General features: G+C 46.3%; 1 protein-coding gene across 2 annotated transcripts in view; it reads left to right on the top strand.

Moving 5' to 3' along the window:
* The first annotated feature begins 11,688 nt into the window (after nt 1-11,688).
* NARF (nuclear prelamin A recognition factor) overlaps nt 11,689-27,672 on the top strand; it is a 398,106-nt gene continuing 382,122 nt past the window's right edge. The window contains exon 1 of one of the 2 annotated variants that reach the window (XM_086930648.1): nt 11,689-11,789. The gene's annotated coding sequence lies outside the window, so the exon portion shown is untranslated. The remainder of the gene's footprint in view (nt 11,790-27,672) is intronic. The other variant, XM_086930650.1, reaches the window with a different exon arrangement.

Here is a 27,672-nt window from a genome sequence, read left to right as displayed (position 1 = left end):
GCGATTGCAATGCGCCTGAGGCTGGTTCAATTTAAATATTTGCATAGAATTTACTATACAAGAGAAAAATTGTGGCCAGCGGGCCTAATTGCTTCCCCGGATTGCCTTCGCTGTGGCCAGGAGATTGGGACCTTGATCTATACGGTGTGGAGCTGTAGTTTGCTGGTGAAGTTTTGGGGGGGGAGTGTGGAGCAGCTTGTCCGAAGTGTTGGGATGGGAACTACCGCGCACTCCGCGGCTGGGCCTATTACATGTTCTGGAAGGGGTTGGGGGTAATGCTTATAAATGGCACCTATTGTTGCTGGGCCTTACAATTGCCAAACGAAATGGGGTTAGAGCTCGGAAAGATCCCTGGGCGCCTTCAGTCCTGGCGTGGAAGAGAGGGCTGGATTTTTGCATGGGTCTAGAACGACCGGTTTTTGGGGCCCGGGGATGCCCTAGGAAACATTATAAAATATGGAAGAGATCGGCGGACTACAGAGGCCTGTGGCTGTATCCCCCAGAGGAACGGGAAGATTTCCCGGGGTTGACATGAAGGCATAATATAAGTGGGTGACTGTACACTTCCGATAGGATATGGTGTTTGGATTGTGAGATGCTATTGTGCGGCGGGGTGGGGAGGGACCCGGGAGGGGGGGAGTTTGGGGATGGGGGGGGGATATGGTGTGGGGGGGAGGTAGAGTTAGGGTATTTGTTATTGCTACTTATTCTAAAAGTTATACGGATTGCCAACTGACTACTGATGTATAGATGCTCGTAGTGTTCTCTGGATGTCGGAGTACTGCGCCTAATGTGCAACCTTTCAATAAAATCTGTTTTAAAAAAAAAAAGAAGGCAGAATTGTCCGAAAGGTTTGCAGTTGCGGCGAAAAAAGACTGTGACAACAAAGCCACAGTGTGCAAAGTGACAGAGGTGAAATCCCAGGAAAATTAAACCTCCGCCCTATGCAGGGGCAAAGTACAGTAGGAAGCCCTCACCCAAGACAGGACCCCATACTGCCTCCGGCGACCATAAGAACAGTTGCTATAGATGCGGCAGCCCTGCGCATGTGGCTAATGACAGACGCTGTTCTGCATTCTGAGTCAAATGCACCTTTTGTGGGGTGGTGGGTCATTTTGCTAAAGTGTGTAGGCGCAAGCCTAGCCGTGCCACTATTAAATGTGTTTTACAGGAATCCGGCATGGACTGGGGAGAGGGTGAGGCCGAGGATGATTGCATTTTGTGTATCAATGATCTAATTCTAGGTATTGATTGCTGCAGCACCAAGAAACCCTCTTGTGTATTATCTATTGGGGGAATACAGGTCTCCATGGTAGCTGACTCTGGGTCCCGGTACACCATCATTCAGCGCCACATATGGGAAAAGGACTTCGTACGCACCTTAGGCACTCACCTCTTCCCCACAGACGTACATCCTGTCATCTTCACTGGGGAGAAAATCCCCATGGTGGGCTTTCGCCCCCTCCAATTTGAGTTTAAGGGAAGGACATCAGAGGGCAAACTGTATGATGCCGAAACAGGTCCCTCAGTGTTGGGGTGGGCGGACCTAGGGGCATTAGGGATTCAACTGAACCTGGGTTGTACCACACAAGTACTAATGACCGACAACCCGCACACCATGGAAGGCACAACTAAAGGAAGATTTTTCTGCCGTCTTCGGCGGCTCCATTGGCCAACTCACAAAATTCCCGTACAGGATCTGTCTCAAAGAAGGAGTCGTTCCTGTATGCCAAAAAGTAAGGAGCATCCCTTTCAACTGCAGGCAGGCGGTACAAGCTGAACTACAACACCTGGAATACAACGGGGTGATTGAGCCGACTGAGAGCGCGGAATGGTTGGCGCCCTTGGTCTTCACGTGCAAGCCTAAAGGTAAGGTGTGCCTGTGTATCGACCTTAGAGAACTCAACAAAAACATCATAGTGAACAAATTCCCCTCACCCAAAATAAACAAGATGTTGGCTCAAACTAAGGGGATCAAATGGTTCTCAACAATCGATCTCACAGCGGCGTATCACCAAATCTCACTACACCCCTCGGCAGAAAACTCACATCGTTCATCAAGCCATTTGGCTACTACCGGTTCCGACGCATGCCCTTCGGCCTCGCATCCGCCGCAGCCGTCTTTCAAAAAATGATGCACAGACTATTTAAGATCTTAAAGGCGTGCAATACTTCCAGGATGACCTCCTCATCATGGGAAAATCTCGACAAGATCACATCAAGAAACTCTCAACGGTGTTACGAATTCTGTCGCAAAACGGCCTCACTGCGGAGTGGGAAAAGTGCAAAGTTGGCCTGCACACAGTCACCTACTTGGGTCAAGAAAAAAGTGACCAAAGCATCTCTCCCAAATGAGCTAATGTAGATGCCATTATGTCGGCATCCACACCCCGGAACAAAGAAGAAGTAGGTTCCTTCCTCGGACAAGCCGAGTTAAATTTGTTCAACACTTCGCCACCAAGACACAACATCTACTTCAGATACTGAAAGAAAAAAACGCATTCCAATAGACGAATGACGCCAATGAGGAGTTTTGCCAAATCAAAATAGACATATGTGATGCCGTGCCCCTACAAGGATTCGGCCACACTGCTCTCTCCATCCTCACCACGGACGCCAACGACAAAGGATTGGGTGCCGTCTTATCACAAAGATCTGAGGACGGCGCTAAAACCACCATTAGAAACGCGTCCCGCTCCCTTGCCCCAATGAGGAAAAGTTCAGTGTTATTGTAAAGGAAATGCTGGCGGCCATCTGAGCGATGGAGAAATTCAGTCAATTCCTCTGGGGTTCCAAGTTCTTGCTCGGGACAGATCACAAGCCACTGGTCAAAGTGCTTACTTCTAGTGGACATGCCAATGCCACTCTGTGCATTGCAAAAATGACCCTCAGGCTACTGGACTTTGTCTAAGATGTGGAATACATCCCTGGCAACAAGAACAAAGTAGCGGACTACCTCAGCAGAGCAGCGGCAATGGAAGGGGCACCTGCAAAAATGGAATGGGATGAGTACACGATTGCCTTCGCTCATGACCAGGAGGAAGTCATAAGCGCGCAAGAATGGAAGGCAGCGTATGAGGCCGATCCCTACTTCGAGACCGTGAAAAAGTATGTCATGCAGGGGTGGCCGGAGAAGAAACATTTGGACACCGACCAGTGGGAAGTGAGAGAGGAACTCTCCATCAGGAAAAACACAATATTCCTCTTATGGGGAGACAAAGTAATTCCTCTATGACACTTGGTAGACCGCCTCCTCACAATGCTACATGAAGGCCATTTAGGCATCGTGAAAACTAAGAGCCACGTTAAAAACTCTTATTGATGGCCCACCGTGGACAGCCAGGTGGAGAAGCACGTGAGGGCATAATAACAGTGCAGCAACGCAGATAAGATGCAAACTATGCTACGACCACCCTTGGGGAAATTCACCAACCCCACCAACCCATGGGAGGAATTAGTGGTTGACATTCTGGGTCCCATTCTTGACTCGTGGGTTGTACCCAAATATGCCATTGTGTTGATGGATCACTACTCCAAATGGCCAGAAGTTGAACTGTGCAAATCAGCCAACGCTGAGAAGATTGTGTCGTTCCTCTCAGCCACATTCTTGAGGGAGGGCCTTCCGAAAGTCATCCAGTGTGACAATGGCCCCCAGTTCACATCTGAGAAATGGACTGCATTCACTAACCGGAATGGCATCACGACCAAACATACCCCAGTGTACTACCCAGCTGGTAATGGCCTCGCAGAACTGTACTCATAGGATCTGTGCAAGCAGCCATCAGCGCAGGGAAAAACTGGGAAATGGAGATTAAACACACAGTATGGGCTTGTCGCATTACGCCCACGTCAACGGGATACAGCCCATTCAAGATCCCGAGAGGCCGCGACCCGTTTACACGAGACAATGCAGTATGGTTGAACCCGACGCTTCAAAGCAAATGGTCCCTAGCAGTGGTCCGCAGCATCTTGAAGAAGGCCCACAAAATTTACGCAGACTGCTACAACAAGAAAGATGGCGTAAGAGAAGTCGCATTGGAAAGAGGGGAGTGGGTCTGAGTGAAGCTGGCACAATTATGGCGAAAAGGCGACAGCAAGTTTCGTTTCGTTTGTATAAGCTTTATTCGAGACAATTCTCATAAAAGCACATAAAATCAAAACAATTACACAAAAATACATAGTCACGGAGTAAAAAATTCATTAAACACAGTGCAGCTCATACTACATTACACATAAAACAATTTATACCAATTACATAAAAATGTATTAAAAGGGAATCCCTGATTACCTGCTACCCCCCAAGGACCATCGTCTTATCGCCCAAGCCCAACCCATGTATTTGGCTACCCCCATGACTATCGAATCCTGGTTTGTTGTGCATAGGATTCTTAAGGCCACTGCACTATCTCGTGTCCCCAGGTTTTTGCATACCCGCGAGAGCCATTTTCTCCTCGGATTTACATAGGCTTGACATGCGAAGAGAAAATGGCCTATGCTCTCCTCGGCATTTTCACAAGCAGGACATAGGTTGTTAGTGGGTCTGTGCCAGCCAGATGTCAATTTCTTAAGGGGGATAGATCCTGACCTTAACTGAAAGACAAGTTTCCTGTCCATAGGTACCGTGATATTGGCCCAGTAATTTTCCAGGACAGGAAAAATTTTAGTCTCCAGGAAATGACCAGACATAGAATCTGCCCTGGTGTCATTCAGCATCTTGCCTCCCACCCAATCCCAATATTGCTCTTTGAGGGCTTCTTTGCTTGGGAAGATTTCTCCCTCGGGGTTGTTCCAAAGATTCGAAAACCCTAGATTTACCAGCATGGTCTTCAGGTGTTTTAACCATTTTATCTTATGGAAGATATCTTCCTTGATTATCCACAGAAAGCCCTCTGCGTACTGTCTTATTTCTGGAGTCGTCCAGAGGCGTCTCCAGTAAAGAACTGGTCGCAATCGAGCTCTGTCGACAATCGTACGTCTGCCTAGCTCCAAGAACAATGGGATTAGGGGGGTGCTCTGTGGAAGTCCAGTAATCCCTCTCATGAACTTGTTCTCGGAAGTCTGAAGAGCCACCAGACTATTCCAAGCCCATAGTTCCGCGCCATATAAAGTGGCACCCAAAACCTTCGCATCGTACACTGTCATTGCGGGTTTTATAGGTTTTGTTTTTGATTTACGGTGTTCCCCCCTTAGGGCACCTGAAAGCTGCTGGTGCTTTAGGACTACTTTATTCACATGATGCGTCCAGCCAGTCCCCCCCGCGATCTGCACTCCCAAATACGTGAATTCATTAACTATATCGAGCCTGCTGTTATTTAGGGTTATCTTAGGATAGCTCGTGCGTCCTGCAGAAAAGGCCATTAATTTGGTTTTTCCTACATTTACCTCTAGCCCGTGCTCCAAGCAAAAAGCATCAAAAATGCTTAATGCACGTTGCAGCCCCATGGGGGTCTTAGACAAAATAAGAGTGTCGTCGGCGAACATCAGGATCGGAACCCTGGTGTCCGCTAACGATGGGGCATCTACACTAGCCTTCAACATTCTCTCGACTATCCCATTAATGAATAACGAGAAAAGTAGAGGGGCCATGGAACAGCCTTGCCTAACACCCCTTTCCACAGGGAAGTCCAATGTTGTCTCCCTACTTCCTCCCCACTGGACTCTAGCAAAGTTGGATTCATGCAGTCGCATGATTAATGTTAGCAGATCTGCAGGAATCCCCAGCTTTTGGAGAACCGACCATAGCTTGTACCGGGGGACTAGATCGAACGCCGCCCGCAGGTCGACAAACGCGACGTACAGGCTGCCCCTTCCCAGTTCGACGGTCTTCCACCGCAATATGGTGAAGCGGAAGACCTGGTCAATGGTACTGGTTGCTCGCCTAAATCCCGCTTGGTATGGGGAGAGGGCGCTATTATCTTCTACCCAGTCCATTAGCTGGTTTGTTACCATTCTCCCAACAATTTTCTGCATGGTGGCTATTAAACTTATAGACCTATAATTAGCAGGCAGTGAGCGATCGCCCTTCTTGTGGATGGGGATAATGGTTGCACCCCTCCAAATGTCTGGGACCACTGCCCCCTTTGCTAGGGCATTTGCTACAAGGAGGGTGTATCTCACCCATCTAGTCACATCATGTTTGAAAATATCAGGGGGGATACCATCTGGACCTGGCGCCCTCCCACATTTCGCGGAACAGATGGCAATTTCTGCTTCTCTAAGGGAGAATAGATCTTCGGTTGCATAAACCGGTATTATATTGTCAGCTGCCACGGGTTTATTGCTTTCCGCGTACTGTGGCCCGAAGTAATCGACCCAGGCTTCCACTGGTACATTGTTGTCAGGTTTTGCTGGGCCCGCTCCACTACCCCACTTGATAATTTTCCAGAATAACATTGAGTCTTTATTATCAGAGGCTTCTTTTAATTGGGCCCAATGGTCTTCGTCCCATTTCTTTTTGGCACGATAGATGGCTAATTTGTACAGTTTCCTGTTCTTTGTCACTGCAGCACGGTCCCTGTTCCTTATGGCATGCCCCAGGTCTAGACGTGCTGTTCTACAGTGGTTATCAAACCACCTGCCCACTTCCTTAGTTTTCTTCCCTTTTCTTTTCTTAATGAAAAAACATGGTCTTAGAAGGGAGAATAACTTATTGTGGATTTCAGTAATACCGTTGTCCCCTGGAACCACTGGGACTGCTGCTTCAATCGTGGAAATTGCACGATCAACCTCATTGGTATTATATGTCATAGTGGCCTCATTTGCTAGTACCTTGGGCCATTTTAACCTTCGCTCATCGTTACTTAAAAGAGGGGTTTCATCGTGTGTCTCAATAGGGTTTCCTGAACCGGTATTCCACCACCTGTGGGACACACATAGGGGGTTGTGGTCACTTTCAACCCGGGGCCTAACAGCCATGTCGACAACCCCATTCCACAGCTGGAGACTACACAATATATAATCAATTTGGCTCCTATTAATACCATTATCAAAAGTGTAGCTGCCCTCCTTGTCACCAGGTGTCCTGCCGTTAAGAGCTCTTAGACCATGTTCCAAACAAATTCCATTTAGCAATAAAATCTCTTTTGTCCATCGCTTCACAGGTTTTAGGGTTAGAGATGGTACTCCCCAGAGATTATCCTCTTCGCTCTCCATAAGGTCATTTGTACAGTCCAAGGGTTCAAAAGTCCTGTTTAGATCCCCAACAATTATCTTTACATTTTCCTGGGAATTGGCCTCCATGGCATCAGACAACAACTCAATAGTGGATAGATTTGTTACTTTGTCTCCTCTCACATAAACATTGTATAAATCTATTGGTTGGCCCTTAGCAACAGAGATTCTTAGTGCTTGTAGATCAATATTTCCCACGTCTAGGATTTTTATGTTAATGTGCAAATCCTGTCTAACCCAAACAGTTAGGCCACCCTTGGGCCGCCCTCTTCCCCCTTTTGAGGCTGGTATACAATAGTTCAAGTAACCTAGGCAAAAGAGTGGATCACAAGCCCAGGTTTCTTGAAAACAACAAATGTCAAAACCACTTATGAAATCCACCCAAGGTTGGGAATCCAACTTGCTAGCCAACCCGGCGACATTCCAAGATAAGAGGGTACCAATATCTGCATTTGTCCCGTCCCGAGCTTTGACAAGTGGAAATACATGGGCTAACATTGGGCTTTCCATTGGACTAGTCAGCCTTTCTAAATCATCTGTTGGGTCCACAGTTAAATCATCTATTGCAGGGTATAAGACATTTGTGTTTAGTGTTCCCAGTCTTAAGCCACCTTCTTCAGCCACACACCCAGCCTCAATGTTGTTCACCAATAAATTTATAGCGATGATATTACCACAAACATCACGTAACCCTTCTACTTCTTTTATAATTCCACCTATGCTATCAATACCAGTATGTCAATATCCCCAGCCCGAATCCTGCCATCCTACATAGGGATTGTAATATGTATGTGAGGTATGATTATGACCAGCAGGGGGAGGTGGTAAAGGAATAACTGGCCATGGTACAGTAGGGGGGATTAAGGGCTCGTTGAGTAGACTTGTGGTTACACTTGAGGGTCGGGGGTAAAAAAAGGTAAGGTCCACAATACCAATACCACCCTTATTTGTTCCCCATCCCTGCCTTGTTATCCATCCCACCACCCTAGGGTCTTGGAAGTTAACCACTATACAGTCCCCCCCCAGGGTTTTTGGTGTGTAACCCATCCAGTCAATTCTCCTTGCCCCTATTATTAGCCCGTCAATATCACCCGGCAGAGGACGGTTTTCCTTTAACCAGTGCATGGTCTTGTTTTTAAGCATCTGGAAATTTTCTCTCTGTCCTGAGGGTAAAGGTGGTACATTGATAAGAACTGCCACATAGGGGAAGGAGTCTGGAGTAAGATTAATTGGGGGTTTTCTATGAGGTGGCTTTGGCAAGGGCGGTGGGATAGATTTGGGAACTTGGGGAACAAGTTGGAGGGCAGGCTTCTGCGCCTGTAGTTTATTATTTGCTTGGGACGATGCTAAAGATTTACCAGCCGGCTGGCATACATTAGCCCCGTTTCCTCCCCCCGGGATGTTTGGAGGTATGCGTGTATTATTGGTTACGTTTACAGATGTTGGTACTTTACCCACTTGTTGGCACAAAGTAACCTCAACATTTGCAACGGCCGGTGGATTTTGTGTCTGGGCTAGTATGGGCTGTGTAGGATGTGTTGAAGTCGACTGCGATGGTTCAGAACCAGCTGTCACTCTCTCAGCCCTATCTGAAGTTTTTGCAGTGGCTTTAGCTGGAAGTTTGTTTTGTTTGGGAGGTAAAGGAGAGCCATTTCGGGGATTTCTACCCTTGTCCTGTACATGAGGGTTATTTGCGACCTGGGGGTTTGTGTTTGCTTCCGCCCTATTTGCTTTAATCAGGGATTTTGTAGAATAGAAATTGTCTAATGTTGTCTGCTCGAAGTGGTTTAACCTATCTACGAGCTTAGCAATTCTATCCTCAATAGGGGTAAGTAGCAGTCTAAACATTTTTTCCAGTTCTGGAAGCACATTTGCAAATAATACAACGTTTTCTTTACTTGGTACATTGGAAACAGTACAAGAATTGTCCGCTATGTCTTGGCTATCCTGGGATACAGGAATAGTTGGTATTACACTTCCTGTACTTTGAACTTGTTCGTTAACTGCCTTTCCAATGTTCACAAGTTTATGTAACTTCCTGAGTTTTTGTGGGGGTCTGACCACCTTTTTGCATTGTTTTACGGAAGCTGGTCGTTTCCTTTTGAACCCGATTTTGGGATTGGCCGATGTAACCTGAGGACCTAAATCAGAGTGCGGTGATGAATGGGATTTACTACCACAAGGATTATTTGAATCTGCCACGACACTCTTGTTTGCTTTATCACCCTGAACCTCAGAGTGTTCGTATGTGACTGGGAGGTTCACTGATGATAAGGGGGTTACCAAAGTGGGGTAGGCTACATTTGGAAACTTGTCCGTGGAGTTCTTAAGTATTTCAATGGATAACCTACGCTCTGCACGCTTCTCAGCCAAAGTTAGTTCTTTGTCTATTGTCAATGAGCGATTAAAAAAGAATTTGTCTAAGGGACCAATGGCCAGAGGACCAGGCTCCGTTGGAAGAGTCATCAAGTGGCTGATTGCAGGGCTTGTGTTTGTAGTCATTGCCATATTGGTTACAAGATAATGCAGGAGAGTCTATGTCACTTACTGGGATAGATGGTGTATGGCGCTGGCAAGAGGGGTGGCCCAGCCCGGCCTCCTTCGGCCCATGACGGCCACAGACGGTCCCGCCCTTGTCCCGGGCTTCTCCCGGCGCCCTCCCGCGCGCTCCCGCGCAGCGGGATCGTAGTAGACTAATAAGAGGGAAAGGGTGGGGCAGGGGGCGTGGCGATCAGGGAGAGCGACCCAGGTGTTGAGGGTTGACCGCACGCAGGGGCTCCTGGTAGTTGGAGTCCCTGCCGGTCCGCTTGCAGCCCTGTGCCTGCCTGTTCTCACTTGCCCAATCCGATATCCAATTCCTGTGGCACAGCGCCCCTTTGACACACAGCGCCTCGCACCACGCGGCGAAGCGGGACCCGCGGAGCGGGTCCGGCGAGGAGCTGCTTCTGCAGGGAAGGGTCCAGGTACAAAGAGAGAGACCACGGCAACGGTCAGTGCAACAGAGAGTCCCCAGCAAGTTCAGTGAACCCCTGCAAGTCAAAGAAACCTACACCCACTCTGCCCTACTAAGTGATAGAGATGGCAAAGTATGGTCCCACGACAGAATGGCCAAGTGCAACAAAGTGATAGAGAAGAAAGCGGAGACGCACAGAAGCAGAGGAGACAGGAGGACACACGACTACTGAGACCACAAGAAGACCACAATAGACAAGAATCTGACACCAGACCAAAAACCTCCACATCTCCCAACACTGACCAGCATGGGAGCATAAGAGAAGCCAGAGCAAGCACGAGGGAGACACACACGACACAAGTACCCACTACACGCACCCGCACCGGTAGAGCAGTAGTGTTTCCCAAAAGATACAAAGAATATGATATGTAATCTTTAGTTCAGCGTGCTTGTCTCCCCTCCCCTTTCCTTCCCTTTTTGTTAGATGTCCACATGTTGCACCATTGTGCCCAGGACTTCAGCAGCATTCCAGGGGAACATATTGTTTGTTGTTAAAGTGTTGTAAAAGGAGGGAGATATGTGGTGTAGCGCTCTAGCGTATATTGCCACAGCACAGCAAGTGCATGCTGGGAACGGCGGCGGCGATGTTAGCGCTGGAGCCTAATGAGCAGTGCGGTCCCTGACGCTCTCTCCGGGTTAAAGCCAATAAATACTTCAGCTTGCATCTACCCCATGCCTCATGTCTTCATTGGGGTTAGAGGTTAACATTACAGCTGCAAGCACACACCAAATACTGCCGGCAGTGTGAGCAGTGGTGAGCGAGCTCCAGCCAGAAGCATGATAACTGGTGCTCGCATATAGCGCTCTGGGCTTCACAGTGTCAGGAGGCACTATAAATACATGACTTGGTATTTTAGTGCGGTGATGCGGACCACCACACTAAAATGCGTCAGTCTCACGCCAGATGCGTGGTACTTGGCAGGGCTGCCGGTTGCACTCTACAGCATGGAACTGGGAAACTTGGCAGCTACACAATTAACGAAAAGTCTTGAAAAGTTACAAGTGGCTACTTCTTCAGCAGCCCTGCCAAGTTTCTCAGGTCCATAGATGATGTGCTGCTCTAGTCCGTGTTTTTTCTTTGAATTCTGGTATTGGTAGTCTTTGTTTATGCCATTAAAAAACAAGACTACAAGTGTCACAATTAAAAAAAAAAATACCTGAACTCAGCCCTGCCAAGTTTCCTAGGTGCATGCATGATGTACTTCCCCACTCCGTGTTTTATCTTTGAATTCTGGGACTTGTAGTCTTGTTACATTGTAAAACAGGACTATAAGTCTCACAATTCAAAGAAAAAACCTGAACTCGAGCAGCAGATTTGAAGACCCGAACTCTCGAGATTTCTTAACAGTTTCAAACTTTTTCAGCCACTTGCGAAAATTTAAGTTTTAAGATGCATTAAAGATGCGAGGTCCATCTAGTTAAGCTTCGACTTTGCTATTTCAAGATGGCGAGTGGATGGATATGATACAGGCTACAGCAGCGCCGTTTTCTATGTCCATTATCCTCCTCTCTGCTCAGCTACCGAGTTTCTTTGGTAGTCTAAGTGCTGCATGCCGGGATAGTGGCGGAGCCGATGAATGGAAACTTCTGCTGTTGTTTTGTGAAGGTGAGAGCTAGCAGTGTCGGGTTATTAGTGTTTTGGGGTTGGATGTGTCAGCGATTATTCTGTGGGAGGGGCATAGCTACTGGCAATGCTTCGTGCATCTTGGGGGTATTGCTGCTTGTTCGTATTTGAGCCTGTTGTGTATATAAAGAAGGGGCCCGCACCTGTAAATTTGATCAGCAAACAACAAACCTTTCCGCTGTGGATCTATTTAAGTCTTTGATTTGAAACCTCACTGCGACTTTCACTTTTGCATTCCGTAGAAATTTGGAATAAGGGATAAAAAGATTATTACAGGAAAACAAACGGCAGTCATACATGTTCGAGATCGGGGCGTATGTTCTTGAGTTTAAACGTGACATTCTAATGACAAATGCAGGTACGTGAGGCTCACCCAGTAAAGGTGTCGAGATTGCTCTGGAGTAAGGTAGCCTTTCTTAGCGTATAATTCACTACAGAAGTGCGACTCGTTCGGTGTCTGCCTGCAAGACACTAGCAGTTTGGAGCATCAGTAAGCCCACGATTTATTTTTAACACTTTTGAACATAGTTAGAACCCCCATTCCTTTTGATTTGTCTTAGACATTTTTCTCTGTTTATTGTACACCTTTTAATAGTTGACAAGGAAGCACCTTTGTAACACTTACACCCAGCGCAGCCACTTCGTGAGGAGGTTATCCTATGAATATTTATGGTCTCCAAAATTCAGATGGTTTTGGAATAAAAGCAGTGCGCTCCTGTGTCCCCCCAATACTCAGGGTTTAAGACATGTAAATAACACAAAAATACTAATTTGATGATCCACTGGAAACACAAAAATAGTGATTGTATTTTTTATGATTCCTGTTTTTTTTTAAGCTACAAAAAAAGTAAACCAGCGAAACTGCACTGCATACATTTTCTCGTTTTGTGAACAGATCTGTCTCTAGTGCTCTGTGATTGCCTCATAATAATAGTTAGCATAAATGGGCAATCACTTGCATAGCTGGTAGTTTTGTAATGAGCGACAGTTAACGCAGATTTGTTTTTGCTTTTTTACTTTGTATTATTGAGTGTCTCATAAGAACAGAGCATAAACACTCAGTACCGAATTCAAACAACATATTAGTATCAATAGAAATGCCACTTACATATAGCGAGGCAATGTCCTGAAAATGGAGGCAAACATTTTGTTTCAAGTGAGAGGATGACAGAAGACATTAGTTAAAACCTATTTGAAATTGAGTTCATATATATATTCACCTTAACTCAGTTTTAAAATTACACGTAAGTTTGGCTGTGGGCTCTATATAAATCTGAAAAGGTTCAAATAGTTGTGGAGTAGCTTGGTCATATTTACCGATTAGAAGTCTTATTTTGCATTCTCACCAAGGAATTGAAAAATGTAGAGAAAATATGAGCTTGTTTAGAAACATTTTTCACGCATTTTCGTTAGGTACTTAGACAAAGATTGGTTGCTGGTCTGTATTGCTTTTGGTCTTTAATGAGTATTTTGTGTGAGACCAAAAGTTAATAATTTGAAAGAAATGGTGACACTGACGAAGCTGTGAGGTCAATTAAAATAGGTGGTTGAAGGTTTAATGCAGTGTACCAAGTTCCCATATCACCCAGAGTAAGTTATTGAGTCCGAAGCAGCACTGTTTTTCAATAAGTACAGACTACAAAGGTTCTTAAATGTAGTCACGTTTATTACAGGTAGGATTCACTGTTGAAGACAGGAAAGTAAAATATGTTCATAATAAAAATTATGATAACTTCAAGGCATTGTTCTGCTTAAATTAGAAAAGATCTTGCTTTTACCCAGTTCAATTGTAGACGGCTTACCAGCATCAGACATATGAAAACTGAGTTGGCCATGCCATGATTTCAATCATAATTTGCAGATCATCACTGATGTCAGTAAGCAGCAAGTGTTTAATAATTCACTGAGCCATTTCATCAGGGCCGCACAGGCCGTAGCAGGCACCGGCATTTACCCAATGGCCCAGAAGGATGGGGGCACAGTTTTGAACCAATAGTGGGGGGGGGGGTTTAGGTCAAGCCTCTAACCGCACGCATGCGCTGTTTTGGCAAAGACTTTATGTAAGGGCTTTCAGAAATCGAGCACATGCCCGCACGCGTTTTGCGCGTCTGCTTGTAGTTTTGCCCCAGGCTATTGGCCTTTGCGTGCATCTTTTTAACAAAGACAGCACGCAATTGGCCAAAGCCTCTTTTTGTCCCACCCATGTGCACATCCACGGCCTAATGCTTGCAGTTACGTGCAGCAGCATATTTTTCCAATGATTTTGCCCAGAAGCGGGCGCAATAATTGGAAACATATTCTGCTGCTCGCAATCGTGCGGGCACACCAGCAGCTTCTGCATCTCAGGGGAGACATGTTTTTTAAATGATTGAGCCCTGGTGCTCGCTCTCGCGTGCACAATTTGCGGGCTACTTTTTTTTTTACAGTGCTGGTTATCACCGCTGTGCCCTTTTGCCTGTACAGAAAAGCAGCCTGCAATTTGTCATTGCTCTGAACAAGGGACATGTTTGTGCTTAGAGCTGGGAGGCTCAGGTGCACCCTGTGTTCTGCCCAGGTGCGCCCTGTGATTTGCCCAGGTATCAACCGTGCTCGCCCAGCTGAGCTCCATAATTTCGGGATTAAAAGCTTGCCTGGCGCGCTCTGTTGTAACCAAGAGTTGAACATCCATCTCTGTGTCCGCAGCGATCTGTCCCATTCTGCACCTCGCTGGCACCGGATGGGCCTCTTATCATATTAAGCCAGGAGATTACACAGTGTGTGATGGAAACTGTATTCCCACCGTCCATCAGAGCCAGCGTATGCAATCCCAGAGAGCCTCTTCTCAGCATGGCGGATGGTTCCAATTACCCTCTGCCAAGTGACAGATTATTGCTGAGCTGCATTACAAAGCGGCAGCCCCCGGTGGTGCCCTCCCCGTGCCCTGCTCCGCCACTGAAACATATTACAGGCTTCGGGGGCAAGAGAGGCCCTCTCCCCCTTCAGGAAGAGTTGAAACGTGCCTGCGTGTGGGGGAGAGCATGGGGCTGATGCTACAGTAAGGCAATTGAGGGACAAAACCTGTGCACACATAATAATATTCACAGTTCACAGTTAATAACTTTTAGATGCACCCAACACCAGACCGAGGACGCCGGTACGAGTTCCGGGACCACCTATGAGGATTTTCTGCAGAACTGAGCACCCATTGTGGTAGCGTTTCTCGTCCGAAATTTGGACATTACCTGTCATTTTCAATAAATTATGTTCACATCGATGTCAAGGGATATCTCTGACAGGAGTTACTGAGTAGTTTGTGCGATCATTATTTAACCTTCTATTGAGTTCTGCCCTCATCGGTCCCAGCCTACTACCGGCACTAGACCCGTCGTTGTGGAGTTTTCGCTGCAGCGTGTCCTGACTCACCCGGCATATCCACAGAAAAATCTACCGACACCCTGACTGGGTCGGAATTATCACCAGTCGTGGGGGATTATCCTCCTTGTCCACTAGGATCTAGCCCTGAAGATTTGGTGTGTACTATACTCCAATGAAACACGTGTCGGCTGGCGAAATAAAAACAAGTTCAACATATTTCGACTGCCCTTCCTCATTGTCTCTAACAATACCAAAAAGTTATTAACTGTGAATATTATTGTGTGTGCACAGGTTTTGTCCCTCAATTTGTAAATGTATGTTTAGTTACACATTGTTAAGGGGTTATTAGGGTCACCCCTTACCGAGTAGGCTCACATCAATTGAACAAGTCCTTTTTATCTAACCAAATATCCAGTGGAGCGCAACTAGTCCCTTATACTTAAGTGCCCTTGTCATTGTGAAAACTACAGTAAGGCGATACAAGGCAGCCGCCTAGGATACTGCCAGCTAAGAGGCTCTAGATTTTCCCTATAAGCATCACATTTTTTCATGTCGTTCCATAAGCCTTTGTTTAGCATTTTCTGTGCCATGGTTGTGACTCGTTGGCAGGTCACACGGATGGGGCAAAATTAGTTTTTGTTCAGAGTTCAGACACACTTGGTGTGCATGGATCCAGAAATGTGCCACAGAGAGCATGGTTCCTGGTGAAACATGCCCTTTCTGGTAGGCGGTGTGTTACCAAACTCCTGCAAGGGGGCTTTCAGGTTTCTGGGTGCTGAGAGAGTAACAACAGTGTCCATCCCACTACTCTTTGGGAATGGGTTGGGCCAGTTTATGGGAAGTCATCTTGTGCCATGGAGAAAAGAACAGTAATAGTAGTGACTACAGAGGACCGGTTGTTCCCCCACTTTGATGTTAGGTAGGTGAGGAGAATGTGCCTCACTCGCAAAGAAGATGTTTGTTTAGAGATGGCTAAGCGGGGACCAAACAATCGGAAGACACCTAGAACGGAAGGCAGTAGTCGAGGACGTGCATACCCATGGAACAAAAGTACAGAAGAAGGCATAAAGGACAAGCCAAATGGAAATGCATGCTCAGAACAAACGAGATTCATTGTGTATACCTGTGGAAGGGCAAATGTTAGTTAAACTGTACAGAAAACTGTGCACAAATCATCCATGGACTGCCAACAACTCTGTTTCCTCCTCGGGCATGCAATCCCTGTCCAAGTTTTTGGGTTTAGTGGAGATTGCAGTTGGGGCCTTGGCAAATAGGAGGATGTCCTTAAGAGAGGCGTGAATTTAGTAAGTTGTACAGTAGCAAGTAACCCAATAAATAATGCGAGGGATGAAGAGAATAGCTACAGCCCCAGCCTAGCACAGAAAGGGCTGCCTGGGATGGCAGTGCCGGAGAATTGCAGAGAGCAGACTTTGCATGCAACAACGCAGGAATAAGGGATGATTTAAGGTAGAGGCCTCAAGAGCTGAAATGAACCTAGAAAGTGGCGTGAGGATAAAAACAATGGGATCCCATCAGGAATTGTTACTGAAATAGCCAACAGGTCTCGCCTTCGGGAACTTATAAGTGTTTAGCCATGCAACAGTGATGTTGTTGCACCAAGGATATTGTACTGGATAACTAAACACTTATAAGGTCCCAAAGGTGAGACCTATTGTCTGTGCCAATGCTTGTTGTTACTGGGAGCTAGTTTTACTGTAGTGCTGCAATAACAACTCCCTGTAACAAAAGCAGCTGCAGCGTTCAAGATGGTATTCCGCTCTTCGGACTCTGTGGCATTGCCTTGGTTCTTGTGCAGGACCCGTACAAAACATTGATGCATCATAATAGTGGTATAATTTTTACATAGCACCTCTGACCCCAGTCTGTGCACCTTAAATAACATGGGTTACTATTATCCAAATAAAGGTAAGCTGTAATTAGTCTTTGACACTCATTTCTTTGAAGTAGTGAAAATATATAATTTCAAGCAATATGTGTATGACCGTAACATTTTTATGTCGGCTTCCTCTGTATCCGTTCTCCTCTGTGATCTCCACTGGCTCACAAACGCATCAATTTAAAGGCACTCTTTCTTATGCATAAAATCAACTCACGCTTTGGACCGCGCTACATTCAAGATCTGATAGTGCCCTACCTTCCTCCTCGACCACTGCATTCGAGCCACCATTTTCTTTTTACAGTCCCCAGAGTCGAGCACACCCGGATTGGTGGCCGCACCTTCTCTTTCCTGGGCCCCAAGCTCTGGAACAGTCTCCCTGAACTGTTGAGATGTTTTTCCTCCTTATTTACTTTTTGTAAGGAGCTTACACTTAGTTGTTCTAGTTCATAGGCTCTAGGTCCTTCCACTTTTGATCTGTTTCCTTCCTCCGCGCTGTTAAACCATCTGGGGAGCTACGTTCTCTACAAATCTTAATAATAATCCAAATCCTTCTAGAGGCAATTTATATCCAGCTTGGAAGTGTTTACTCTGGGCCTTACTGTGGGTCTTTGCCACTAGACTGTGAGGAAGAGAAGACCACGATCTTGATGCTGTCCTCTGCATGCTTACTTCATTAGTTTCACTTCCCTCTCTAGAAAACCATTCATTTACGTGTGGAGAAGAGAGGGGAGGCATCCGCTAATCAATCCAGTCTCTGACATGTTGCCTCTATCTCCTCCTGATATTTCATTTATTTGGTTGTGGCGAGTGGGTTTTCAGTGTGTAAGGCACTCCCTGTTTTTCCTTTAATTGGTCTTCTCTTGGGATTGGTGGGGTTCCAAATGACAAGCAACATAGCTATTGTTTGTAAATGGCAGCAACATGGCATCACATGCACCTGTTATTTTAAAAGGAAATAGTAACCAAGTATGGGGCTCTGAGCGGATTTTACATAGAAAGGATTGGTAGACTCTTCTACTGAGTGTAACGGGTGTAAAGGCCTTGGATCACAGTTGACCTTATCTGTGAGTTTACTCATAGCCTTTTGAGGGGTTATTAATCACTCCTATTGTTGGTGGGGATACTATTTGGGTGATTTCCGGCCCTGCAATGTTTGGTACTGTACAGGAGAAGTAATTCAGAAAATATAAGGAGTGCTTCTCAAGGGAGATTACAGAATTGTAGCTGCTGAGGTAAGCTAAGAGCCAGCCGGAAATTAGATCAATAGGTCAGGGAAAGCATGGCTATCTGCAAAGCACAATTACTTTGTCTTAGACTGTTCTAAATACCTCTGTGGTTCTCATATCACCAAAAAGAATGGTGCACATTTGCTGGAAAGATAATGATTGTTTCATTTGAAAACAATATGAGTAGTGGAGCAGTGCAAATAGTATTGGGTAAGGAATAAGTCCAGATTGAGTACAACAGTTAAATGAGGTGGAGAGCAGTCTTTATTTTGGTAGGCCTAAAGCCATAGGTGCAATGGAGTTACTCATAGGCACTCAAGAGCATGTATAATCCTATACGTGTGTAAAACCATGTTATAACCTACAACATTACCAGAGAAATTTCAGTTGTCTTCGTGGCTACTGTGCTGGAGAAAAATAAATTAAACGGATCATTGGACAGAGAGCACTGTGGTGATCTGTACATAACCTACATGTTTGAATTTCAATAGGCCTGATGCATCCATTCTGAGACAAATAAAAAGATTACCATTGAAGATGGATAATAATGGTAGCATCTATGGCTAAAACACCAAATATACTTCTCAGCTTCAAAGGTAGTGCACTGCTCGCCGATGTCTCAGACTCACATCTGTCTCCTTTGAAGTGCATTATCATCATCGCCGCCTGTTTGCCACCCTCACCCACCCACTTCCTCACCTTCAGTGTCTGCTGCGTCATTTACAAATTGGTAAACACAAATACTGCACCATAACTGGAATAACGATCTTTGATGGGTTACCGTTACGGAATGTATTGCAGCCGTAACGTTATCAGAGTTGAGACAGAAATATGCAGCAAGGCAAATATAAGCCTTCTCTTTCCTAATACTCTTAGAATCATCTGGAATTCCTCCTACACTCCTGCTCGTCAAGAAGGAACTGAAGACACTCCTATGAAATAATACCTCAACCCTGCATAAGTCACTAGGTGATGGACCCAGCTGTCAGACTCCATTGTTCTGGTCTTGCTTTCATCCCCCTGCTCCTGGTACACTCCTCCCAACTTTTTTTTTTTTTTTTGGAAAACCTTTATTTGACAGTATGTGCAGACAAATACGGGCCTACAACCCACAGGCCGGCCTCGACAATAAAAGGCACATCAGCAAGCAATTAGGCAACTCAGCAGCATATCAGAGCAGTCACGAATAATCCAAGTTACACTATACATAATTGCGCCGCCAAGAGGCAGGATGATGAGGTTTAATTTTAAAGTTTTGAAATAAGTCCATAGCAACAGGTCAAGAAGGATCCGAGTCAAAGCAATGCGAATAGGACAGAAGTGGGCAACGATCATCAGAAAAGTCAGCAAGCATTATCCGCAAGACAATCGGCTGTAATCAATTAAGTCAGGATAGAGAATAAACACACCACATGATGACCCCCAATCGCTACCCGCAAGTTCCCAATCCTCCCTTCGACCCAGGGAAATAAGAAAGGAAAAGAATAAAAGATAAAAAGTAATAAGAAGAAAAAAAAAAAAAAAAAAAAAAGGGAGAAAAAAGAGGCCCATAGAAAATGAAACGATCAAGGAAATAATCCCCCCCACCCTACACGCATGCAGAGGCTACGGCCCACCCCCCCCTAGCAGTGTGTCTGTCGCCCCAAAAGAGTGCCCGAAATGTAGGAGAAAGAAAAAGAAGAAGAAAAAGAAAAGAGAAAATTCACATATGATCGGGGGAGGGCCAAGGATATAACCAAAGCAATCAATACCGTTACCCGCGGCCACCCAACCCCAGGCCCCGACCTAATACCTATCCAACATGTACCTCCAGCAATTATTATTCACAGTCCCAGCCATGCACGTAGCAGGTTGCAGCGAGAGAAAAAAACATCCTCAGCCCTGTCCCCTCCGAACCAGCATGACAACGGAGTCCAGTTTCAGAACAGCCAACATGGACGGGACGGGCCACCGTGGAATCCATTGCAGAAGTCGAGGCGCTTGGGACGAGTCAAACTGGATTGGAGCTCGATAGCAAAAGGCAAAAGAAATCGCCACTGCCAGTCCGAAAATAGCACAACAGGGAGCAGGACGAGGCGAAAGGTCCAGCGTAGCGGCCGGCCGATGCACGAACAGCAAGTCCAGGAGGACGCATAGAAGCATGTCACCAGAGGACAAAGGAGATGGGCAACATGGCGTCCGAGACACAAGCTCCGGCCATAGCGAAGGATCAGTATCGCCAAACTCCTTCAGGGCAAAGCCGAAGAGTACTGCAGCGGGCACTGAGGCGCATCTCTCCGTCGCTTCCGCATACTCCAGATCAGGTGATCCTCCGTCGATCGATTGAAGATGTGGCGTAGTGTGCAGCACTGAAGAACCATCATGGCCGGCTGGAGAAGCCTCAGCAAGCCGGTCCCCCAAACCAGTGGCAGAGTCGCGAAAGGCCAACTGCAGGTCTTCCAGTGCATCCAGGATATCCCGAAGCCCCAGCGGTGGATCCAGAATGGAGGATGCAGCTGTGACCACCATCCTGGGCGAGCAACTGCGGAGCGCCTCAGAAAGCAAGTCTCCCTCGTCAGCCATCGACTCCCGAGAGTTCGTGTAATCTCTGCAGGGCTCAGCTGGTGCAGAAACGTGAAAGCAGCCGGTCGCAGGGAGGCTCCAATTGCGAGGAAGCCGGCGGAGCAGGGAAACCCTCCGGCAGGCACAGGGTTTCCAATGCGGAAAATGGCGTCCGCTGCGGAGGGCTGCAACAAAGAAGCAATCCCGGCCCTCTCCCAGTTAGGCCGGGATACAATATGTAGGAGCCGGTTACAGTGTTGCAAGCGAGGCGCGCTGGGCTGCCGAGCGGAGGGAAGGGCTACGGCGAAGAGCCCAGCGCCACACTTCAGGTCCAGTCAACCGGCTCCTCCTCCTCCGCAGCGGCCGCTGCTGTTGTTGTCGCCGCCGGCCGTCCCTTCAAAGCAATGGCCCGGCTGCGGCCACTCGGAAGGCCGGAAAGGAAACAGTGGCTCCACACCGCCGGGACAGCTCCGTTTTCGCCAGGAGTTGAAGCAGCGCGGTCAGGAGCGTTCCACAGGTAAGCGTGCCGCTTGGAGGTACAGGATATATGCCAGGATATCGATGAAAGGCACAAGGGTCGGCGGAGCCGAAGAGCTAGGCGGCCATCTCGGCTGCAGGCTAGGCTCTTCCCTCCTCCTCCCAACTTTTATTGGGTGCACCATTTTCCTGTTGCGCAGGTTTCCTCTAAATAAATCCATGTACGTACATATTTCAATTTTTTTTGTTTTTGTGATGAGTAAATATTAATACACTTGTACAAATTTTGTTTACCTGCCCAGCTGCTACTAGTATGTTAGTAGTCTTCAACTCCCTTTTTGGACCATAAACGTTGTTCCAGCGCTGGACAATCGCTTATGTGTTTCCCATTGCTCCATTCCTCTTGATCTAAGGATATTCAAAGAGAAGATGGACCCATATACGTAAGACAGATTGGAGGAGTGCTCCATGTAAGGAAAATATGCATTATGCATTGCAAGGCTGTGGACTCCTGTCTGGTTCATAGTACAGCCGGTGAGTTTCTTTTGGCTATCACCAGTCTTTCTGCATTTTCTTAATATTTAATTTTACTAAATGCAGAAAGTCGATTCTCTAAATAGTTCAATTTACTTAATGCAGAAAGAGGATATGCAAAACGGCTCGGTGTGAACAATTTTGGATGCTAGACTGCAAAAGAGCACTGACGTAATAGCTTTTACACAGAAATAAACTCTAAATCTAAAACATAGTCTAGTTGGGATGTTCTTACCCGCTCCAGCCCCTGTCGCCCCTCCCTCGGGTCTGTGTGCTACTGCCACCTCCAAGCGTAAAATACGTGAACCTGCTTTTTGACCCTCATAACGACGGGCGACTCCCTGATTAACTGCTGGTCTACAATACAGTCACCGCGGACCCTGTCCGCGCAGCACCGAGCTACACAGTCGCAGAAAGAGAAGTCACCTGTACTATTCTAGAATAAGCCCCATGAACTTCTACTTGGCACTCCGTACTGGTATCCAGGCTTGCGCCTTTGTGAGAAGCTGGAGCTAGCCAAATGCAGATGAAGTACTTCGCCCCACGATCACACGTTTTGGTCAAGTGTGGAAATCCATGAAGGGAACTCCGGGCTTGTTGTCTGTATGTAACAAAAATTATGTAAGTACCTGTATTATTTATATCAAAGGAGCACTGTAATTAATCAGTCAATCTGGTTTCTTATAAGCTTGGTGCAGAGAAAATTTAAAGCGCTAGTATGCCTAGATCTGCACATAGTTGAAAGTATCGGCAGAGGTGGGGAAGGGTTAATGGCCTGCACATGCCGCCAAACTAAACACAGGCCAGGAGTGGGTGGGTGCTTGTTCGGGGAATCCGCAGTGCAAGAACTCGGCATAGTCTCTCCAGTGTCAAATAATCACTGAAACTCAGGACGTGATACCAGTTCTAGGACCGGGTGACCCCAAAAGGCTACCCAAATAAATATACATGTAAGCAATTCAAAACACTCACCTCTTAGGCTGATGCTCCTTGACACCTCCAAGAAGTTTTAGGTGCTATACAAAAGCAATTTTTTTTGTCAAACCAGGTTTTATTAAGTTTTAGTGACAGAAAGAAAAAAGACTTGCGACAGTCCCGCATAACATCCCATGCAGGGGGCAGCTAAGCAAGGCATACAATATATGACACAAAGTCCAAGTGGGATAACAGGTACCCAGGCCGTAAGTGGCCAAGGCCAACATAGAGCTCGGAAGCTTAGCGAGGGTCACATCTCTGTCAGGTGAACAATTTGAGCTCAGTCTCAGGAGGAGCAGTGACAAAGCAGTCTCTGACATCAGTGGAATTCGGTAAGCTCGCATCCCGTGAAGGCGGAGTGCCGTCACACTAATTCGTCAGGCTGTCGAAGAACAAAAAACCAAAAGAACCCCCCAGTCCCATAACCCTCCCTCCTCCCCTAGTGGTGGTAGCAATGGCCGCACAAAATTGTTCATTCGAGGGATGGACAATCACACTTGGAATAGATGGAGAGATCACACACTGGGTGGACAGACGGCTGAGGGAAGACTGTAGTAAATGTCTTCTCCACTGTCCTCCACTAGATAGACTGTACCATGACATCTGTGACATCATAGAATGCCTGGGTGTCTCTCTGGCTCACTGTGGCAGTTGGTAAACTCAGGCTGAGCTGCTAACAGCTGGCTCCTGGTGGGGTCTTCCTATCTGAACTTCTTATCTTGTCTTATCGATCTTACTTGGAAGAAACTTACAATAAAGGATTATAACTTGCACAGTTGGACTGTGCATCTTCCTTTACTACATTTTGGCGACGATTTTTGAACAGGATGAACCTACGCGTAAATTAAGGAGAAAGGTAAACTAAGGACCTAAGGAGAAGAACCTAAGACTTCAAGAACTCTCAATACTTCAAATTGAAACTAAAAGGTAATGCCCAGCTGACCCCACCAGTGTCCTGTTCCACCTGGACAGCCTGCACCCTGGGCGTTTGTCTTTACTTTGATGCCTGCTTGGGTCTGGACAGCCTGCAACCTGGGCGTTGGTGATCTCTGCTGTCATCTGGAAAATCTCTGAAGAATCCAGCAACATACTGATTAAGTACATTAGCAGCTCTATTCTGGGATTCATATCAGTGAACTGTGTTCGGCTGTAGTGCAGCGAGTGGGGAAAAGCGGAACAATTTTTCATTTTTTTTTTATTGAGGAACAGTCCCTCTGGTGAGTTCGTGCACTCTTTATTGATTCACAACGGCAAAACCCGCTACTATCTGCGCAGAAGTCCTGTATTTCGCAAGCTGAGTGTTGTACTGCATGGCAACTCGAGTGTGTAAGAATTGGAAGTTCTTAGCAGCGCGTAAATACAGGGCGGCTTCAGCGTTAGTCTACTTGGTGTCACTGTGCTTTGCCAAGTTCGTTAACTCACCGTCCTGTGTGTTGGTGACGGTTGGCCAGCAGTGATCTTCTCGGTTTCCCTGCTACCGTCCAAGTGATGACGTGTTTGGAATACATCTTGGAGTTAGCAAAGGTTTTCATGTTCTAATCCGTCGCTCCTGTGACCCCTGTGACTGGAGACACGTCGAGCTTGGCTCTCACGCTGCTTGCACTGCTACGGTCGACGTGGTGGCCATTTTGACTTCAGTTCATTTGCCACGACAACAGTTTACAGTATACGTGTCCCAGTTAGCGTACAGCGTTGCTTCTACGGCTATGAAGATGCCTCTGCTCTTCAAGATGCGGACAGTTTGGGCGATGTTTCAGTTGAAGAGTGAGAGGAACACTAGAAACTCTCAAATTTTCTTCAAGTATTGCGTCTCATAGACTGCCTGATACTTCACTTGTGTGGCAAGATTCAGCGTTGACTGCGGACAGCTGTGTGCAGACCCCGGGCGAGAGACCGCTCACCGGTGCTCAAGTCATCTGTTTATCTATTTGTTTTGATGTGTTTAGCATCTTAGTGCTTGTTATGATTGCGTGTTTGTTTGGGCATAATCTTTTGTTTTGGTTGCATTTTCTTTGAGGAGGTTTCTGGTGTGTTTGCCCTATTGTGTGTATTTGAGCCCATTATGGTAAGTATATTGAGAACTGTTGTGACTGGAGTGTTTCCTAGGGCAACATCTTTTAACCCTTTCGTGTACCCTTCTTTGGGGAGGTTGTGTGCTTGTGGGTAGTCCATGCCCATTTTTGTTTCCTAGGGTGATGTTGGACCTTATGGTGTGTACCCTATGTTGGGGATGTTGTAGTTTTGGGTTTCAAGGGAAAGTAATGTATCCTGTTTTGTACTCTTATTTGGTGAGTACCAAGGGTGGTGTACCCTATTCAAGTGTATTGTCCTGTGGTGCACCCTACTCAGGGGAGATTGTGTCTTTGCGGGTAGTCCATGCCCCATTTTGGTTCCCAGGTTTATTGTCCTGTGGTGTACCCTACTCAGGGAAGATTGTGCCTTTGCGGGTAGTCCATGCCCCATTTTGGTTTCTAGGATTATTGGTTCCCAGGATTATTTTCCTGTGGTGTACCCTACTCAGGGGAGATTGTGTGTTTGCGGGTAGTCCATGCCCTATTTACCCTATTTAGGGGAGGTTGTGTATTTGTGGGTAGTCAATACCCCATTTCAGTTCCCAGGTTGATTATCCTGTGGTGTACCCTATGTAGGGGAGGTTGTGTATTTGTGGGTAGTCAATGCCCATTTTAAATTCCAGGATGACTATCCTGTAGCGTACCCTACTTAGGGGAGGTTGTGATTTTACAGGGTTAGTACCCTGCGTTGTTCCCTATTTTTGGTGGATATTGTTTAAACCTAGTTTATTTTGACACCCTGCTTCTGTCGAAGTCTACCTGCTTGGAATTCGTGGCCAAGGGTTTCATGTTGGTAGGACTTTGAGTGTGGATCTTTATCATATTTTTCAGTGTCAACATACTTTTATCAGGGGAACTTTTCTCTGGTGAATTTTTGTTTTGGAGTTTACACTTATACCCCTGTTGTAGGGGAGGTTGTGAGCGTGAGCAGCTTTCTTAGCTTTTTGGTCTTGATTCATCTAAACCATGCTGTTTCACTAAGGGAGGGGGGATGTGGCATGTTATTGTATTTTTGCTCATTTAATGTTTAGCATTGTATTGTAATGTTGTTCATATCTTTGCTAATGATACCTCATGCTATTGTTATCTCATGTCGCACATTATTAGATTTTGTTCATCTCATTTTGTCCTTTCCTGCAGATGTTAGATTTGAGGTATGTTGCCTATCGTTTTCTCTATTTTGTTGACATTCCATAAGGGAAGAGGATGTGTAGTAAATGTCTTCTCCACTGTCCTCCACTAGATAGACTGTACCATGACATCTGTGACATCATAGAATGCCTGGGTGTCTCTCTGGCTCACAGTGCCTCTCTCTACCTCACTGTGGCAGTTGGTCAACTCAGGCTGAGCTGCTAACAGCTGGCTCCTGGTGGGGTCTTCCTATCTGAACTTCTTATCTTGTCTTGTCAATCTGACTTGGAAGGAACTTACAATAAAGGATTATAACTTACACAGTTGGACTGTGCATCTTCCTTTACTACAAAGACCCTTGGATAGAAAGCGGACCAGGGGGCCCCATCGGAATGTGAAGTTCTTAAAATCATCCCTGAAGATATCAGCCATTCTCTCCATACTCAACAGTTTCCACAGCCTAGCATGCCACAACAAAATTGCGGGGGCTTCCTTCTTTTTCCACGCCGCGGCCAGAGTGCGCTTAGCCGCCCCCACACATAACCACATTATCTTTTTGTCCGCTTTGGTCTGGAGAGTGAGATCCGGGTCTCGGAGTCCTAGCAAAATATGAGCCATCGAGTCCGAGATCGGGTAACCCAGCATCTCCTTAATGTGAGATAGGATCTCTTCCCAGTAGGGATGAATGACAGGGCAACAAAAGCAATTTTAAAAGGGCTAGTCAGTTTAAGGATTTGAAGGTACCAGGAGCAACATATTTAAGACCATCGACCTCTTGCTGCAATATGAATGCCGCCTGGAGACTGGGCAAACTGACGTATTTAACCCTTTAAACACCAACTTCTGTGATGTGCCTGGCTGTTGACATGGTGGCCGTTTAAAGGGGCTAGCCGTGCCAGGCTTCAGACAGCACCACAGGAGGGCACCATCCATGAACTTTACCCTCTGGTTGTCCAACTACCTTCAAGCATCGTTAGGTATGAAAGAGAAGCGTCCTCTGTAACAGGAGATGGAACAGAGATGTTTAACCCTAAAATTCTTCAGAATAAACAGAGTGAAGAGACAGAAATATAGGGGGCAGAGTGGCGAAGTAATTTCAAAACATAAGACGTTTCAGCGAAGCAGAAACTACGATGTTGAAAAGTGTGCGTTTGTATGTAAGGGGGATTATTAGAAAAGCAAAATAGTAAACCCTGGAAGTCGAATGCCGATTCAAATAAAACCTTCCCTTTAATAGCAACTTTTTAAGGTCTCTGCTAACTTGTCGACTAAACGCTTAGTGGAACAGTTTGTCGTCCATAGCCATGCCAGACAGCAGGCGTTACTAGGACTTAATGACCGTGGAAGAATGACATGCCGAGTTGGCCTTACCTGAATTCGAACGTGTAACTGTATTTCACATGCAAGTCAGGTGCAGACTATCTCAATAACCCATTTTGTTATTAAAATAACCAACAAATTAGCAGCTCTTTACTAGCTGTCCCTCAGAGACGGTAATTGGTATCAGCAAAACTAGTCCAGTGAAAGATTATGCGATTTCCTAGATTCTTATGATGCGGCGTTGAAAACGCTATTCGAATTCGGTTCCATGTGCTCCAAAACGGTATCCTTGATAGTTAAGAAATTTCGCTGTTCTTTTCTTATATCTCGCCAGC

The sequence above is a fragment of the Lissotriton vulgaris genome, chromosome 7 (assembly GCF_964263255.1).
Source record: "Lissotriton vulgaris chromosome 7, aLisVul1.2, whole genome shotgun sequence".
In the NCBI taxonomy this organism is placed as follows: domain Eukaryota; kingdom Metazoa; phylum Chordata; class Amphibia; order Caudata; family Salamandridae; genus Lissotriton; species Lissotriton vulgaris.
Note: the sequence above shows the minus strand (reverse complement) of the source record. Positions and strands in the feature narration are given on the sequence as shown.